General features: G+C 38.2%; 1 protein-coding gene and 1 long non-coding RNA gene across 4 annotated transcripts in view; one reads left to right on the top strand and one right to left on the bottom strand.

Moving 5' to 3' along the window:
- LOC128679465 (max-binding protein MNT-like) overlaps positions 1 to 8132 on the bottom strand; it is a 33642-nt gene extending 25510 nt beyond the window's left edge. Inside the window, exon 1 of one of the 3 annotated variants that reach the window (XM_053761745.2) lies at positions 7419 to 8132. The gene's annotated coding sequence lies outside the window, so the exon portion shown is untranslated. The remainder of the gene's footprint in view (positions 1 to 7418) is intronic. The other 2 variants (XM_053761746.2, XM_053761744.2) reach the window with 2 other exon arrangements.
- Positions 324 to 4906, top strand: LOC135309935 (uncharacterized). Its single transcript, XR_010370208.1, has 2 exons — positions 324 to 446; positions 4799 to 4906. It is a non-coding gene; the product is annotated as an uncharacterized LOC135309935 (long non-coding RNA).
- Positions 8133 to 18147: the final 10015 nt, after the last annotated feature.

Below are 18147 nucleotides of genomic sequence, written 5' to 3'. Positions count from 1 at the left end.
GCGAGGTCTGTCTTTATATAAAACGAGTAATTTATGACAGAGTCAGTGAACCATCACTTTACGTTCATGACCCAAATTGGAAACATGAAAAGCCTATAATAAATAAATGTAACGAACTCGAAGCTCCATAAGACTGGAACGAATATAATGCACTGTTTTTTCCATAAAAGATACGACATGATTCGTTGAAGATAAAGTAACCACATACTAACTTTGAATTGATAAGTGTCGTTTAAAAGAATGAAATTAAATTAGAGCAGATAAGATAAGTGAAATCAATACGATAGTCTGTGTTGCTGCCTACGTACGGTAATATTTGCAGGAAAGAGAAAGAGCGGGTGCGAGCAAGGTGGCGCGGCGGACAGCCAGAAGAATGGGTGATGTGAAACAAGTTAGAACAGCCGTCGCCGCCGGCAGCAACAAGTAGGGAGGGCGCCGAACGCATGGCGTAGCTAGCGGTCAAAAAGGCTCGAGCCTTTTAGCCCTAAATTTAAAGTTGCGAGTCTTTTTTAAAGGCGGACTCACAATTGTAGCGGTCGAAAAGGCTCGAGCCTTTTAGCCCTATTAAAAGCTTGCGAGTCTTTTTTAAAGGCGGACTCACGAAACAGTAGTTCTAAAATTGCTCACTAAAAAAGAGCTTAAGGCTTTTTTAGGCCTAGGCTTTTTTTAAAGCCTTTTTACAAGACTGGCGTCGTAATTAGAGTTTTATCATTTTAGCGGTCAAAAAGGCTCCTTATAGCCTTTTTTTAAGACTCACCGTTTTATAGCGATGGCTACAATATTAATTATAATAATAAATCGTCGTCTCAGCCGATGGACGTCCACTGCTGGACATTGGCTAATAATAATAAATATGTCACTACATTCATATAACGCCATGGGTAGTAAAAACAATTAATAAATATAAATTTCTAAATACATACATATTATAGATAAAACACCCAGACACAGAATAAATTATCATGTTCATCGCACAAACAATTGTTCTGGGTGGGAATCGAACCCACGACCTCCGGATTATCTGTCAGTGTCACTAACCACTACGCCACGAGGCCAGTCAAATTTAGACTTATTTTAAAAATAAGACTGTATTTTATTAATTTTGTACTTACGTGAATATTATTTTTTTACAATTTTCAAAATAACATCGATTCCTATTTCGCCATTATTATCTTGGAAATGACAAAGAAAAATACTTATTTCCGTGGTGTTTAATATTTTAATGTGAGGGTAGGTAGGTATATTTGTTCTTATGCGTTGCTGGATGCCCGGTTTAATTTACGTCATTCATTCGTTTTAATATCGTTCTATTCGAATTGTTGTTCGTATCATGACCAGGAAATGTGTTAAGTTAAATATCTGTTAGTATATTGTGTTGCGGTTAATATCGTAAATAAATACTGGTTCATCAATTGAACTGAAACATTGGGTTGGAATTATATTTTAGCGCGTTGGTTACTATTACTCGTTATCTTTGCGCCAAAATGGAAAATGATGGATTTGATGGTGATTTGGATGTGTCTACTGATGTCACATTTACGAGTTCTAGAGAAAATGTGAGTATTGAGTCTTCTCCGAATCCTAAAAAAAAAATATAAAAAGCTGAGGAATACATATTACACGAAGAATGACAGTGGGCTTAAATGTAAAATATGTAAAAAACCATTTTCGATAAAATCGTCACATTCTACGCTAAAAAATCATTTGCTAAGTCATGAAGGCATTGAAGGCCCCTCAACCTCAACCAGCAATACTTCTGCATTGACATTGAGCAAACATAAAAAGGCACTGTATGACCGACTAGTGCTTAATTTTATCGTTCACGGCAACCATCCGTTTAAACTTGTAGAAGAAGAACATTTTAAAAAATTAATGGCTGAGATAAATCCTAAATACTCGCCATTAAGTTCAACGTCACTTAAATCAAACATTCACAAACTATTTAAACAGAAACAACCTGAAGTTATAGAGAAAATCAAAATGATTACAAATAAAATTTCTTTGACTTTTGACTTTTGGACCTCCGTCACGAACAAACCATACGTAGTTGTTACTGCGCACTTAATAGATAATGGTGCATTACAGTCATTTATCCTGGACTTCGATTTAATACCGTATCCACATAAAGCTGAACAGATATTACATAAAATTGTAGAAATCTTCAATTTATATGCTTTACATAAAAGAATTATGTCCATTACTACAGATAACGAGAAAGTAAATGTGAAATGTTTACAATTACTGACTTTATGTAATGATGATTATGATGATGTGATTCACACTAGATGTTTGGCACACATTTTAAATTTGGTAGTAAAGAAAGGTCTAAAAGAAGTTGAAGAGCCTATTTCAGCTGTGAGTAAACTTGTTAACTTAATAAATTTTTCCACTAAAAAAAAGCAGACCTATTTTGAAAAGTGTGCAGAATTAGATATTCCGCAATTAGCTTTACTAAAAGAAATTAACATAAGGTGGAATTCGACCTACCTTATGCTTGAGCGTGCATATAAAATGAAAGCAGTTCTCAATGATCTTTGTCAGAATGATAGGGAATTTCGAAATTCCAATATTGAAGAAATCATGTGGGCTGATGTTAAATTATTGATTGACTTGCTAAAGCCGTTTTACGATGCCACACTTTTACTATCTAAGTCAAAATACCCAAGTATTTACTATGTAGTACCTATAGTAGACGTCCTAATGAATCGACTTTCTAATGCCGAGGAGATGGATAATGATCTTAAGAAAAAAATTTCTGGAGCCATGCTCAACAAATTGCAAGAATATTTTCCCTTGCTACGCACTGAGTATGCTATGTTTTCTATTATACTCGATCCAAGATTAAAAAATGATTATTACTCCGAAAATTACAATGGTACTGAAGATCCCCTCACTTCTATGACATTACTTTTTAATACCAGATACAATCTTGGAAATCAAGCAGCTGAACAGCAATCCGATCTATCGGAATCTTCCGGTGCATCTGGAGTCAATAACAATATTTTTTCTTCAATTTATAAAAAAAGAAGACTTGATAATAATGAGCTGGAAAAATATTTATCCCTACCGATTGAACCCGAAGACACTGATGTAATAGACTGGTGGAAAAACCAACAATTAAACTTACCACGCTTACAAAAGATGGCTTTTGATATTTTATGTATACCAGCTACAAGCGTTCCCAGTGAACAGTCATTTTCCAAAGCTGGAAATTTAATCAATAAGAAAAGGAATCGTTTGAGTAATAAAAGCATACAATCCTCAATGTGCCTTTCATCCTGGCTAAACGTTTTTGGTGATTAATGTTCGCGTACCTAACGATGTTTTACCTATGCTTTTTTTATTTCATTAATTGATTTAAAATATGTTAAACTGTTATAATACATAATAAAACTTTCATTTATAATTCATTACGTTTCTATTAACCTAATCCTCAAAAGAGTCGAGTATTTTTAAAGATGGAACTCTAATTAAATAAATATTTTTTTTAAAGAATGTTTTTCTTTTTAATCACTTTTCTTTTGGATATGTTATGCGCAGTGGTTAAAGATCCAATATATTATATTGTAACTTGAAGTTTAAAAAAAATATCCAAAATATCAAAAAAGTTGTGGGTAGGTCAACATTTCACCTACCCACAACTTTTTGGATATTTTTACTATTTTGTAATCTGTTAATCATTAGCAATTGTGATTTCTTGGCTCGTTAAGATAATACATTTCATTTTTATTATATAATAAAAATGTCTAGTGATGACGGGTCTCCTCCGTGTTCTCCGAGTATTTTACCTGGTTTATCTCGCGAGAAGAAGAGGAAGTTATCTTTAAATGAAGAAAAGTTAAAACCAGAATCATCATCAAAAAAACAATTGGACAAAGGAGTACAGGTACGACAAGAAGATATTATGGATTGTGCCATATATAAAAGAAATCGATGGGACTCATCCGATGTGCGAGCACAATTGAATGTGGTAGTGGTAGACGATATCCACCTGTGCTCAGAGCAGCAACCAAATGATCAAAGAAACAAAGAGTTTGCAAAATTATTAGCTTTTGAGCTCGACCGTGTTCCTCCAGAAAAACGCACGATGACGTATTCAAAGATTCTGGATTTCATTAGAAAAATACGCCAAGAAGACAGTTTGGCTAATATCAGTTTGCCAAGTTTTGATGATTCCGACAATGAAAATGAGTAGATATCCAAGTTGTGTCATTGGTTATATTTATTACGTTTAATTTCATTTTTATATTTTTTAAATATGATACTGTATTTTTATTAACACATCCTTTATTTATTTACAATTTCATTTCATTGCCATACCTAATGAAAATCGGCTGTTTTTCTTTTTGGAACAATGACTATTTTAAGTTGGCCTCTTATGACTTAGTAAATCTTTATAACCAAGTGTCAACGTATACTGGTTTTATATTTTATTATTAAATGTACCAAAAATTATGTAATTGTTTATGTTTTTGCTATATTTAAACCAATCATCGATACCACCTTTAGACCTAATTAGTACCTAATAGTGTCAAATAATATTATATCTAAAAAGACTTTAAAAAAGCCTATGCCTAAAAAGCCTCAAGCCTTTTTTAGTGAACAATTTTAGAAAAAAAGCCCGCCTTTAAAAAAGACTCGCAAGCTTTAAATTTATAAGGCTCGAGCCTTCAAAAGCCATAAATACAATTAGCCTCGAGGGCTTAAGAGCTATTTAGCCTTTTAGCCTTCTAGCCCTCGCTATAAAGCGGCGAGTCTTAAAAAAGGGCTAAAAGGCTCGACCTTTTTCGATCGCTAGGCGTAGCGCGCAGGCACGTGCACTCACTGTGTCGCCCTCCCCACCTCCCACCACGTGCCACCCGCAGACACCGACAGTTACGCTACCTCCTGCTATAACATGCGAGCCTGGTACCGCGGCCGACTGAATTGGCAGACATAGTGGATTTCCAACGAACAAAGAGGACGACCGACGACGACGTATTGTTTCATTTCAAATAAAATCTTGTAGTTCTTGTGCTATACAATATTTACATAAAGGGATATAAATCAACTGACATTAAAACTATAAAAATCGATAGAAAATGTTGAAGAATTTGTAGATAACATATTGTAGGCTCAAGTCATAAGATCAAATGATTTATTATGAAAACAAAGAAACAATGTTTTATTTGTTATTCATAATGAACATACTTATGTAGTAAAAAAGGGAACAGAGAAGCAAATTTTTACGAAAAGAAATCGAGGCAGGTGTTCAGTCTTTGTGCTAGTAGGTAATGTTATCAGTTTAGTCAGCCCACAGGTAATAGTTTACACGTTTAGAAACCATTGGCGATATGGAACAATAACACGACGGTACAACAACAGATTACGATAAAGTTATAGCTGGCGAAGCGGGAGATTGGGATGTTGAAGAATTTAGGAAATTGGGAAAGTAGGTCGATCAGATCATAGACGTATAGGACCCGATAAAGGTGTCGGACTAACCCGACGATATTGTATACGCGCGCTAGTTATATAAGCTGTAGCGTCGACATGTGCCCGTGTTTATATTATGTAACTACGGGCCGGAGCTACGTACTATGTAAGTGCAGATTACAATTCTATCGCTCGTGCTATGCGGTAATTGGATTGCAATGGAATAAAGATTTTTCTAGAACCCTCATCTTTATTAGATACCATTAAATACGTCAACGGCATTCTTTGTTATTTCTCAAGACTTTGCTGTAATAGTCAACAACTCATCATCCTAACTAATATTAAAAAAATAACTGTTCCCGTGGGAAATCTATGCGGGCGAAGAGGCAAACGCTGGTAGATTATAATTATCACAAAGGACTTGATATTGACCCTATTTGGCAGCTCGCACATCAGATTTGTCTAACGCTACAAAGAAAGCCAATGATATATCGATTAAACTATCCATATCCTTACATATTATAAAACAAAGTTCGCTGACGCGTCTGCCTATCTTTTTGCGATAAACTCAAAAACTACTCTACGGATATTCTTGCGGTTTTCACTCATGGATAGTGTGATTCCTGAGGAAGGTTTAGGTGTATAATTTATTATGTTTTTACCCGAGCGAAGCCGGGACGGGCCGCAAGTATAATAATAAGAATGGGTAGTCAACGACACTAAGAATTATAAAAGTGAAAAAATTAAGCTGACAATACAATATTGAAATAATGAATATATAATTGGAGTTATTGACGACCGATATGAGGTAAATGAATTGAAATCGATACAGAAATAAAAATAATTGAGTCAGCAGATTTGTGACGTTGGCAATGTAATATGCTTCATTTAAAAATGCAATTGCGCAATGAAATTTTGCGTTTCAAGAAAAAAAAACTTTAAGCAGGTCAACCGTAGTCATGAGGGATAAGAAAAATGTTACCGCTAGTCCGCTAGTCAGAAGATTTTATGTCCGTAACTGGAATCACAAACTAACACCTCTATTTAAAGGACTTTCTAAATTAAGTAAACATTAACATTAATAATTTTCGTAAACGTTTCATTTTACGTCACGAAAATCTACTATTTACCCAATAGGGCGGGGCAATGTCATTCTTTGTCTCATTTAAGTGTTAGATTTCAATCAGATGAAATAAACTGGCTTAATTAACGTCATATACCTACACAAAGCGAACAGATAAACGACCAATATCAACCTAGCAACAATATCGTGCAAATTTTAACTAATGCGGTTCAAGATAAGTAATTATCTTGGCATTCAATTACTAAACAAAAACTAATAAGTTAGGATGAAACGAAGCAAGATATAGGGAAGTTGAAGTTGACAAGTTTTACCCTATACGGCTTGTGGATGACCATCAAAATAATTGTCGAGGTATAAATAAAAGGCTGAGGTCGAGAAAGTGGAAAAGATCAAGATCTGGAATGTTCTGGATTCCTGATAACAAATTTGAGAAAGCAAACAAGTTGATACTGTTTTCTTTGAAAACATAAAAATATGTGATTTTTAAAACGGTCAGATATGATTAATAGTAGAATCCCTAAAAGAAAAGATTTTTTTTTTAACTAATTAATAAATCTAAGAGAATATAAAACTAGGCATAATGCAAGACGGATATCTTGCTGACCTACAAAAATTCGACAGCAACCAGAATAGGTATACAATGTTCAGAAACGTTCATTGTATGAACGAGGAAAGGAAGATGTATTATCAGATAGACTGCGTTTCCTGTTGGCTCAGGCGGCCCCGAGGGTTGGTGAAGGATGCAGGGCGGAGGCGCTGGCTGCACCGGATCGCGGCACGTGGGGTGCGGCGCGCAGGTGCCGCCGACCTCACGCTATCTCGTCTCGCCATTCGAGGCCGCGATGATAACGCACGCTATTTTTGACCATCGTTGACGCCTCGGCGGTCACGACCATCGCAAACGCACCCGCAAAATTACCACAAAAACTCCGGGTTCGGAAGCGCTGACGGTATCCTTGGCGCTACGGTTTACGCGAGCCGACTCCGCAGCGGCATGTCGCGATAGCGGACAGATAAGACAGCTATAGCCGTTCACGAAGTCGACCGTCGTCGACGCAAACCGCTCGACGACTGAGTGGACGAGGATCGCGAGCGGCTTCGTCTCAGAGGAGGGCAGAGGAGGGAGGCGCGCGACCTCCGGAACCCCGCGCCGATGATCGTCGCGAGTGAAACCATCGGACGAAATCGCGAGGAGTACGCGCGGGGGGCGCGCACGCGGTCGAGCGCAACGCTCACTGCACCGCTCTCGACTTTACATAACATTGCATGGACGAAGAGTGCGGACGCCCCGCAAAATGAGGTCGCCTCGGCGGCCGCGGAACACCCGCAGAATTTAAAGAGGCGCGTGATCGGCCGTAGGTGATGAAACGACAGCATTAGCACGCAGATGACGTGTTCCAAGGAGTTAGTCGGTCGCCACAAAAGTCACTGAACCTCGCCGTCGACCAATGAGGTGAATGGAACATTGCAACCGAATCGTGCGACACAACGGCGCAAACCGTAGGTGTCGACTGACATGTAGCGGACTCACTACTTCTTATGCACAATGCCATTTAGCTTTCTAAAGACCTCAACTTAGTTTGCATTTACGAACGATTCCTAAAATATAATGATTTGTAAGTAAAAACGGAAATCTAAATAAGTAAATATAGTCATTGAGCCAACATAAAACCAAACCATTTTACATTACGTCATGTACGTATCACTAATCTTCCTAATAGGATTTCTACATGTATGTGCTGTTTGTGTATGATACGCTCTACTCTGGCCTCCTACGCGGTTCAGAGCTAATGGCACGTGTATCTTAGTCTATTTATCTACACAAGTCGGCACTTATAGTACCTAAAAGTTTGAACGTGTTACCGAAATTTAAAACCATCTCAAAGAAACGCATCTAAAATTCTAACATCTTATTCTAGACACAAAGTGAGAAATTAATCTTTCACGGCGCGACCGTAAGCAAGCGCATAAAGCTGGACATTGTTGAAGGAGTAAGCTGTAAGTATTATTTCGAATGCAACTCCCAGGAACACATAAGAACGGGTGCAGGTTGCGATAAGGTGGCCGGGGGGGTCGAGCGGGGCGGTGTGCGCGGGGGGGCCGGCGACGCATGCGTGCGGCGGATGACCTTGGTGCGATTGCAGCGTGCAGCCCCGGCCGCGTCCCCCGCCCGGGATCTCCACAAACACTTCCCCCGCCCTTCCGTGCCTTGTAACCACACCTGCCGGTTTGGCAGGTTGTTGCTACCTAGCAAGCCTAGATCCTATTTCTGGAACCTCTGATACTAATTCAATCTCGTTCGAAAGTTCTAAAAGTTTACAGTGTAGGCTTGAAAGTGTTCGATCAGGGAACGAATATGATCCATCAGCATTCCAAAATATAAATAAGAAACATTATAAATAAGAAATTGAGCATATCTTATTGTTAACTCTCCTTGTACCATTTCGAGGAAAAAGTACTATTCCCGAAAATTCTCGCAGGCGACGCCGCGGCCAAATGATAGTCAATAACAAAACATTTAGCGAAACTGGAATCGAAGTGGAAACATTGCGGAGGGGGTCCTCCCACCGGATGTGAGAGAGATATGAGCCGCTGCGTCGAGACCCGTGATTAATGCAGTTAATATTGATAAATAACACGACTACAACACTACTTCACTTGATAATAAACTTCTAGAAAGAACACAAATTTTCAATATCAATGATAGAATCTCTTCAGACATACGTTGTTAGTCGTATTCATAGAAATAGATACAAGTACTTTGAGGGTGCACAGTTTTTGAAAAGTTTCAAATTCTGATAATGCTGGAGTGGTAGATGTAACTGTATATGACAATAAGTAAATATGATACGCTGAACAAATCATACAGACACGAGATTCTGCCACTGAATAGAGGATACCAATGCAAAAACAAAAACTAACATCATGTTAATAAAAACAATGTGGCGACTTTAAAGACAAAAAAGTACATTTTGATGAGAACAATCACGTTTTTAAAATAGGAGATCATTAAAAATGTATTAACGTGTTAAAATTCTATCAAGTCACGAGTATCTTTTCGAATAATATTAAAAAATCGAACACATTGGAAATTTTAAAACGTAACGGTACCTGAGTTTAGGAACCGTTGGAGGTCTAATACATAGGCAATAGATATTTAATGTGAAATGAATCTCCTTATATTTTCTCCAGTCAATACATTTACAATTCTAATAGTATTTGCAAGAAGTTTTGTTTCTGAAAAACAAATTTGTTAATGTATATTGTATAACATGCTGTTCTGCAACGTGATCTACGAATTTGATGTAAAAAAATTGTTATTCATTATTCGGACAACAGTTATAATTATATTGGTTGTGGAAATGATGGATGCATGAGTAAATTATATTTCTACATGGCAAATTAAAAAACTCAAAATTCATGACGGTATTCACGATTTTAAATAATGCAATCAATACACGAAACTAAACGCAAATCCTATAAAACTAAGAATTGATACAAGAATAACAGAAAGTTTCAACGCTGCAACAATTCGCATTTGTAGTACGCGAAAAGCAGAACCAAACAAGACGTCTTTGAAGGTTCAATATACTACAAGCGGTACAACACGTCCTCAGACCAGTCGCGTCGAGATGGCGAGGTCAGATCCCTTTCACCATTCTGCTAGCCGGGTACGTGGCAAGGCGACCTTACTCGCAAGCCTTGATGATACGATTGTCCGCCGCGCCTACAGTGCTATTTTGACGGTACTAATTAGAAACTCGTTAAGGTACACGGACAAATTGATGATACAGAGAATAATTAAGGTAAGGGACATTAATTTCATAAATATTTTAGATATAGAGGCAAAACATTATATCACGAAACGATTATATTCTACCGGTGCTCTGTTCCGTACAAATTTAAACTTTCATGCGAAGATGGTAGAGTCGAATTTGCAAGTAATGTATTGCAAAGCTTGATTGATATACGCCGTAAAACTTAGCTCATTGGTATAATGATGACGTTAACGCTAAATACTTCAAGACTTCGCTTGTAATAGTAATCTATGTACTAGGTAGGTTATAAATATGTAGATACTATAGTGCAAAATACTGCTAATATTGAAAAAAATAGTATGACACAACGACGGGAGTAGGAACATTTTGGGATATCCTTATCCATATTGTTTAGGAAATAAATATAAAGTTACAAAGTAATCTAAAGCAAAGTAACAAAAAAAATAACTCTATAAACAAGATACTAATTAGTAATGATCAACTCAAACCAGACGCGAATGAATTTCTACCATATAATTACCGAAAATTTAAAAACCAGTTCACGATTCAAACAATTAGTGACATTGTTGAAAATCAAAACTAAATGTAGCTAGAGTGAATAGTAGACGAATGTAAATTAAGTAGCCTAATTGTTGACATGATGGAACCGTGTTTGTCTAGCACCCGAGACACAACCATACATATAACTAACTGCACATTATATTAACCAAAAGCATTGAAAATTCGCTGCTATCAGCATGATTTAGAAATCCATGCTGGGTCGGACGAGTCTTGATGTTGAATGTATTCATATCAAAGGTTTTGAATGAATGAAATGTTATTCACTGGAAACATATTTCAAAAAGATGTTATGTATAACTTTTTAAGTTAATAGATTATGGTATGCTCTAACCATGTCATCTGTATTTGTAACATTAAATTGCATGTACCTAAAAACTCTACAACACTACTAGACAGAAACACTTATTTTGAAAGTCAATTTCATACTAAAGTTCTTAGCGTATAATGTTGTCATGGAATGGAAGAATATATTTGATAGATCAGTTTCGGATGAAGCTAAATTATTTTCGTAACATAATATGAAAGCTTAACACAATAATGCAATAATCAATATTCGTGTCATGTGGTTTAATGAAACAAAATTAGAAAATGACTCTAAAAACTGAGAAACAGAACAAAACATCGCTAATTGCATTTCCAAAGTGCGAAAGCAAACTCAAAATGGCGAGTATCACAGCGAGCAGCAAGCACTGTACAATCGGCTCTTGAAAACGCATTTAGAAAGTGGCGTACGATGTCACGTTGGTGCCGAGCCAGTCGATAGCCGCGGTGATAACTGAGGTAAACACGATAACGAATGGTGACACGCCAGCGGTACACTGGCTGATTTTGACGTAAATTTTTGTATTCTGTATACTAAATCTAGGGGCCCGGTTTCTCTCTGATAAAACCGTAATAAATCATAAAATCTGGAATCACATTATCAATTTAAAAAACCGCATCAAAATCCTTTACGTAGATTTAAAGATAGGAAGAGGTAGACATAGAGAGAGGCAGAGGGTAGCTGCTGTACTTTATACTATGTAGTGATGAGCGTCAATATCAGCCCGTTGCACATAAGGCTACATAAAAGTTATTAAAATCATCGCAATTCTTCGCGGTTTAGGTCCATACAGGAACACGAAGTACGGATGACGGAATAAGAGTAACAGTTGTATCTGTTATTGTTGAAATTTTGTAGATTACTAGATACTATTCAAAATATCATCAAACATAAGGTACAGGGACAGCACATCAACCTACCCAAATTAATTGCAAACTCGCCGCAATTGCCGCTATAGTTTCATTCAGGCAACTTTATACTGTACTTCTACTACGTAACAGTATTATTGGGATGAATCCATTGCATTAATACAACTATACTATTAGCTAAAATTCTATAAAATATTTAAGACTGAATCTGTATCACAATAAATCTATCCACGTCGATTTTTGTTTGTGTTGTGTATTTATGAAAAGCTACTTTAATGGTAGAACCATATAGGCAGAGTTTTGCAGACCTTTAATACAAGATTTTGAATCAATCATACGGTGCTGCAACTCTCAAATATCAACTGCCTATTCTAGTTTCGGGTCTAATTAGCGGATTTTGACAGTTAATTTGACAACAGATGACAGCTGTTCAATTCAATAACACGCCATGAGATCCGAGGACGATGCGTCGTTTCATTGCAGGCACAACCTATTTAGGTAAGCCCTCTTTAGGAAATTACCTGTCGTTAAGTGGAAGAAAACAAAGTAATAAAGCACAACCATATAATAATGTTTTCTGACTTACAGAAAGCCATTTGAAAATTGCAGAATATCGGAAACACAATTAAAATATTTAGAATCAGTTCTATAATCTCTGAAATTAACACACGGGGTTACGTAAACAATGATCTAAACCAGTTGACGCATTTAGAATATCGCAATAAAGAATGGACACTAAAACACAACACTTATCCCATGAAGGGATCTCTTCCAGTCAACCAGAGATATTTTGAGAGGATAGATATATTTACCTTATAAGTAGACATTACAATCAGGCCAGCGGTACCTTGATGTACGATTTGGATTTAAAAAATTAAAGGTGACATCATGTGCATGACGAATCAGTTGTACTTCTACATAGGTCAATCAAATTTGATAACAATACTACGATGTTATTTTAACATGATACGCACATGTTTCGGTAATACCGACCGATGGCCGAGTAACTAGAATAATAAAAATCATCGCAAATAATGCAAACCAATGTATACCTTTGACGACCTCGGTGGCGCAGTGGTAAAGTTCTTGCCACTGAACCGAAATGTCCTGGGTTCGATCCCCGGTCGGGTCATGATGGAAAATGATCTTTTTCTGTTTGATCCGGGTCTTGGATGTTAGTATCGTTGAGTTAGTGGCTAGCTCAATCTGTGTGATTTGTCCTAATATATTTATTTTATTTATTTATCAATTATAAATTTCCAAATCATAACAGACTGGCGGCTCGTATAAAACCATAATATACACCTAAACTTTAATCAGGAATGATACTATCTATAGGTGAAAACCGTACAAAAACCATCCGGTAGTTTTTTAACATATCGTGTACAACAGACGCGATAGGGGTACTTTTTGTGTAAGGACTAAATGATGCCCTGGGCTTCGCTTCCGTGGGAATTTTGAGATAAAATATAGCCTACAGCAATCTTGGATAATGTACCTTTCTAATGCTGAAATAATTTTTGAAATCGGTTCGATAGTTTCGACTCTTTATAATAATAGTATAGATATTCTTCCATGCAACAAAAACCCACTGATGGAGATAGGAGATCTCAAAGTGAGCAGAAGGCACATTGGTCAATACTTACAACCGTTCTGTCATGATAGGTACGGAGAACAATAAGAGGATGTACTTTATAAGGGCATAATTTAAAACCTTCACGTCATTTGAAGCATGCAAACAATAAGAGATACCAGCATTATACAAACTGAATACAATAAAGTATTTCCAAGGGTGCCGAAAAGGTGTGCGTTTTATAGGTATGTCTTCAAAAATATATGCTCTAACAAAGGGATTTAGCAGGAAGGTTCAGAACTTTCTGCAGAAGCCGGAATAAAATTCGGCAGTTTGATTCAAAGTCTTTCCAGATGAAATACTATTTCAACCAAACAGTTCATCGCATATTCAGGATCTTTATTCGTTTCTTTAGCTCTGACTAGGTACTTCGTAAGGGATAAAAACGTGATACTGTAACAGTTCATCTGTGAATGTTATTACTAAAATTAGCAATCGCTGACTTGCTGAAGGAAGATCTAACAGCGTTTCAAATGATAGGCCAGGTACCTAATATTTGTCGTGTCTGCTGGGCTAAAACAACAATTGGCTCAAGATAGAGACCTTTGGAAGATTAAAGGGAAGGCCTATGCCCAGCAGTGGGACACATAATACAGGTAATATTATAAGAACACGATAAATGCTGCCATGGTTAAGGCTTGTTGAAGTTGTTTTCACTGCGTTTCTCTTTTTATTGCAAATGCGACTGCCGGCTAAAAGTAGTGCCAGGTGGAACTATGTCTTGAGTTTGAATTTATGTGTTCGTTGAATTGTATATTACGTTTGAGTAATATTATATTTGAATATAATGGTATTTATCGAATAAGAAAAATGCATAATATTCTATAATAGGTACCTACCTACCCAGACAAAACCGACCCAAGAATCTTACATATGACCTTATACGAGTCTTAATAAATAAAAAATAGGAAGGAAACAATGGAACAGAGTCTTACAGCTGGATGGATAAAATGAAAACTCAGCCTCTAATGAAGAGAATAATGTTCAGAACCATATAAGTTAACATTGAACGAAGTATGCTGCTCGCACAAGATGATATTTCTGAATAAGCAGCAAAACAGTGACCATGTTTAGCAATAGGTACATTATGTGCCGGAATCGATGACTAAGATTATAAAGAATTAAATGTCATTTGTCGGTTAATTACGCCTGTGGTATTGACGAACTCGAAGTAACCTACCTAGGTAATCGGTAAGTAACGCGATGGATCATTAGTTCATTTTTCTGCGCTGTCGATTTTAACAGTTTTTCTCATGCGAAACATTGAGTTCATCGAGTAGAATAGCTGCTAAACAATGGATAGGCACCACTGAGGCACGCACACGACCGTTACGCAATCACGCCTTGTGCCAGTTTTTCTTGAGGTGAGTAAACATACTCTAAAATCTGTGTACTTGAGTCAAGTGACTGTATGTAGAATGCATCGAGTAAAACGCATTTGTCGTGGCTCGCGATGCGTGTGCACATGGGCCCCCTCCCCTCCGCCCCGCGCGATCAGCTGACCGCACTCCCGTGCGCCCCTTGCCTGCCTCGCCTCGACAATGCGTCATGTTCATGTTGACTAACCACGCTGCACGTACACAACGCTAGAGAGCTTACCTGCCACCAGGGCAATATGCGTCGCAAGGAGTTTGCTCGACTATGAAGATTCCTTTTCGAACTAAGTACTTTTGTGTAAAACCGCACACGCAAAACAAATTTACGACTGCGTGTATATGAGTAATGCGCCGATTGTCGACGTAAAGGTGTCGTAATAAGGGTAATTTGGCGAATATCGGATTAAGTACAAATTGTGCGGCGTGGCGATGAATTTCAGGCTTCCTTTGTTTACGTGGGGCGAGGCCGGGTGAGGCGGGGTGAGGCGGGGCAGCGGCGCGACTGCGTGCTGTTCAAGGTCAAGAGCGTCGGGCGTCGGCTCGCTGCACCGGCGCGCCGGCGACTGGACTCCACGCTCGCGAATCGGCGCACGCCCAGGGACCGGTTTCACTCGTGACGTGGGCCGGCGATAGCGGGTAAACATGGACTGTTTACTGCACCGCCGGCGACTGTTCTGGACGTAAACGGACATAATACGCGACTTACCGGCCTGGAGGCGTCGCTCCTCCTGGAGTTCGATGAAGCGCGCCGCCTCGAGAAGCGTATCGAGGAGGCTCATATCGGGAAGCGGCACAGCCGCGCGCGGTACGAGCGCGCCCGCTGTCACGCCGCGACTGACCACGCGCGCCGCGCGCCGCTCACGTGGCCGCCGACACTACCGGCCAATGGGGGCTAAGCGCGCGAGTCACGTGACCGCCGTTTTGAGCCAATCGGAGAATGAGTTGCGGCGACGTAGCATGGGGCGTGCGCGATCGATGCCATTGCAGCGGCCAGCGATCGAATGCACGCACCCCCGCCCGCGCGCGGTGACGCGGCAAGCGGCACGCTCTACACACTCACGGCACATCGCGTGCAGCTGAAACTGACAATTTGAACCTTATTCCTATAATAATAAAGTAATTCTTGCAGCAAATAAAATGTGTTGAACTCTAGCATTGTTTATCTAATACTTTTCCTGTGAAGCTAGTTGAGTTTTATGAAATTTGCGTTGTATTTAGCCACGTCTGCGAGCCGGGGTGGTGGTGTATCGCTGGAGTTATATATATACGTGGCAGAGAGTGCCGGGCGGCGTAGCGCGCACGTGCTAGACTTTCACTTCCTCTCCGCACTTCACAAGTTGTTGGACTCAGTTTTCCTGACGCTGCGGCTGGGGCGGCTGCGTGCCTATTTTCTTTTGCCGACTCGATATGACAAAAACAATTCTTTCTAAGAAAATATACCTTGCTGCAATATTTTTTAAATAAATATTTATGGAGATTTTCTTTCATAGACTTGGAACTAGGTAGGTAGGTACTTGCATTATGTTAAGTAAAGTAAAGTATTAATTACTTTAATAAAACTCAAGTGACCGAGTTATCAAAAGTAAATTTCGCAGGTATGCATAACAAAAACTATTGCGCTGAAATAATATCTCTACCTATATCTATACTTCCATCTGGTAGTAGGGATATAGGTATATCCCTACTACCAGATGGAAGTATAGATATAGGTTTTTATTCGATTTTGACAACACAGACTTTGAGTATGCTTTGAGTCCTGATTTAGTAAAAGCTCCAGAGAGTTTTTACTAAATCTAGGACACTTGCAATCTTTTGTAACACCAAGATCGTGCTGGCCCTCTGTGAGAACTGAGTGAGCATACATTTAACTATTAATCTCTGTTCTAATTGTTTTACAAATTCTAAGATTGGTTTAAAAAAAAATTCAGACCTTTTCCTAATTGGTAAATATTATATTTACTAAAATTAGAGGGTACTTACTCACTCAATGCGCACGCACACAGTATTTTAAATAGTTTAGTTGGCGTCCTAGTTTATTTTTTGCCCCAGGGCCTATGGACACCTGGATCCGCCACTGATCTTCCTATTTCAAGTAAAATAACATTGCCATCAATTTGCAGGGACGTCATCAAAAAACTGAATCACATGGAAATGTAAGAAAAACCTTAGCTCAGTTTTTCTCTACACGTCTCTTGGACAAGGTAGGTCGTATAAATACGTTTACACGAAATGAACTCTAACCTCTGCGTATTAAGTTTCAAATCCGCTGTCGATAATGCCAAATGCGTAGTAGTCTAGTAAAATACTTACGATGAATATACTGCGTCTGATGTGGCACTTGTTGTTCAGCTCATGTCGATAATATGCTAATTAAAAATTTTGCAATACTTACCTTCTTCTTCTTGGACAACTCTCGCAAAAATTGGAAAGCGCACAGGATCGGACCGAAGAGAAAGAGGGGCCAGCAGTGGGACACTCGATCTCGTTTTCCTCGTGGACCAACTGATGTTGTGCAGTTGTTGCAGTGTCTCAGTTGTGTTCCTAATATCACAACTAAATACAAATAATAGCTCTTCTAATAAGGTTTTCTTAAAACTATACCTACCTATACAATATACCAGATTTTGCTCGAAGCTACGCCCGTTCGTATCTATTTCCCACGGGAACAGTACGTCTTTCCGGGATGAAAGGTCTCTCAATGTCCTTTTCCACGCACATTTACGAAATTTAGATAATATTGAGAATATAAAACGTATAGAGGTAACGAAACAAACAAACTCACTTTCGCATTTAAATATTAGTTGGGATAGCGATGCTTTGAATTTTTAAAATCTGGTAAGTACCTGCCTCGTCTCGTCTCGTATTTTGTATACTTGCGTGTCTAATACCAAACACCCAAAAAGCTCAATATTTATTGAATACCTCTTGGGAACCATGTTATAATGTTAAATTTCAGATTATAGACTACAATTTGTAGTTTGTTTTGTAATAACTTTATTGCCCGAAAATAAGTACATTAGTACTACTGTACTAGTAGGAGTAGTTTGCAGAATAATCGATAGAAAATTGGATACATTACATGTCTGTCTACAACGTGTACAAAATTAA

Source organism: Plodia interpunctella, chromosome 21, assembly GCF_027563975.2.
Source record: "Plodia interpunctella isolate USDA-ARS_2022_Savannah chromosome 21, ilPloInte3.2, whole genome shotgun sequence".
NCBI classification, from domain to species: domain Eukaryota; kingdom Metazoa; phylum Arthropoda; class Insecta; order Lepidoptera; family Pyralidae; genus Plodia; species Plodia interpunctella.
The sequence above is the reverse complement of the archived record's forward strand: the minus strand, read 5'-3'. Positions and strand labels throughout refer to the sequence as shown.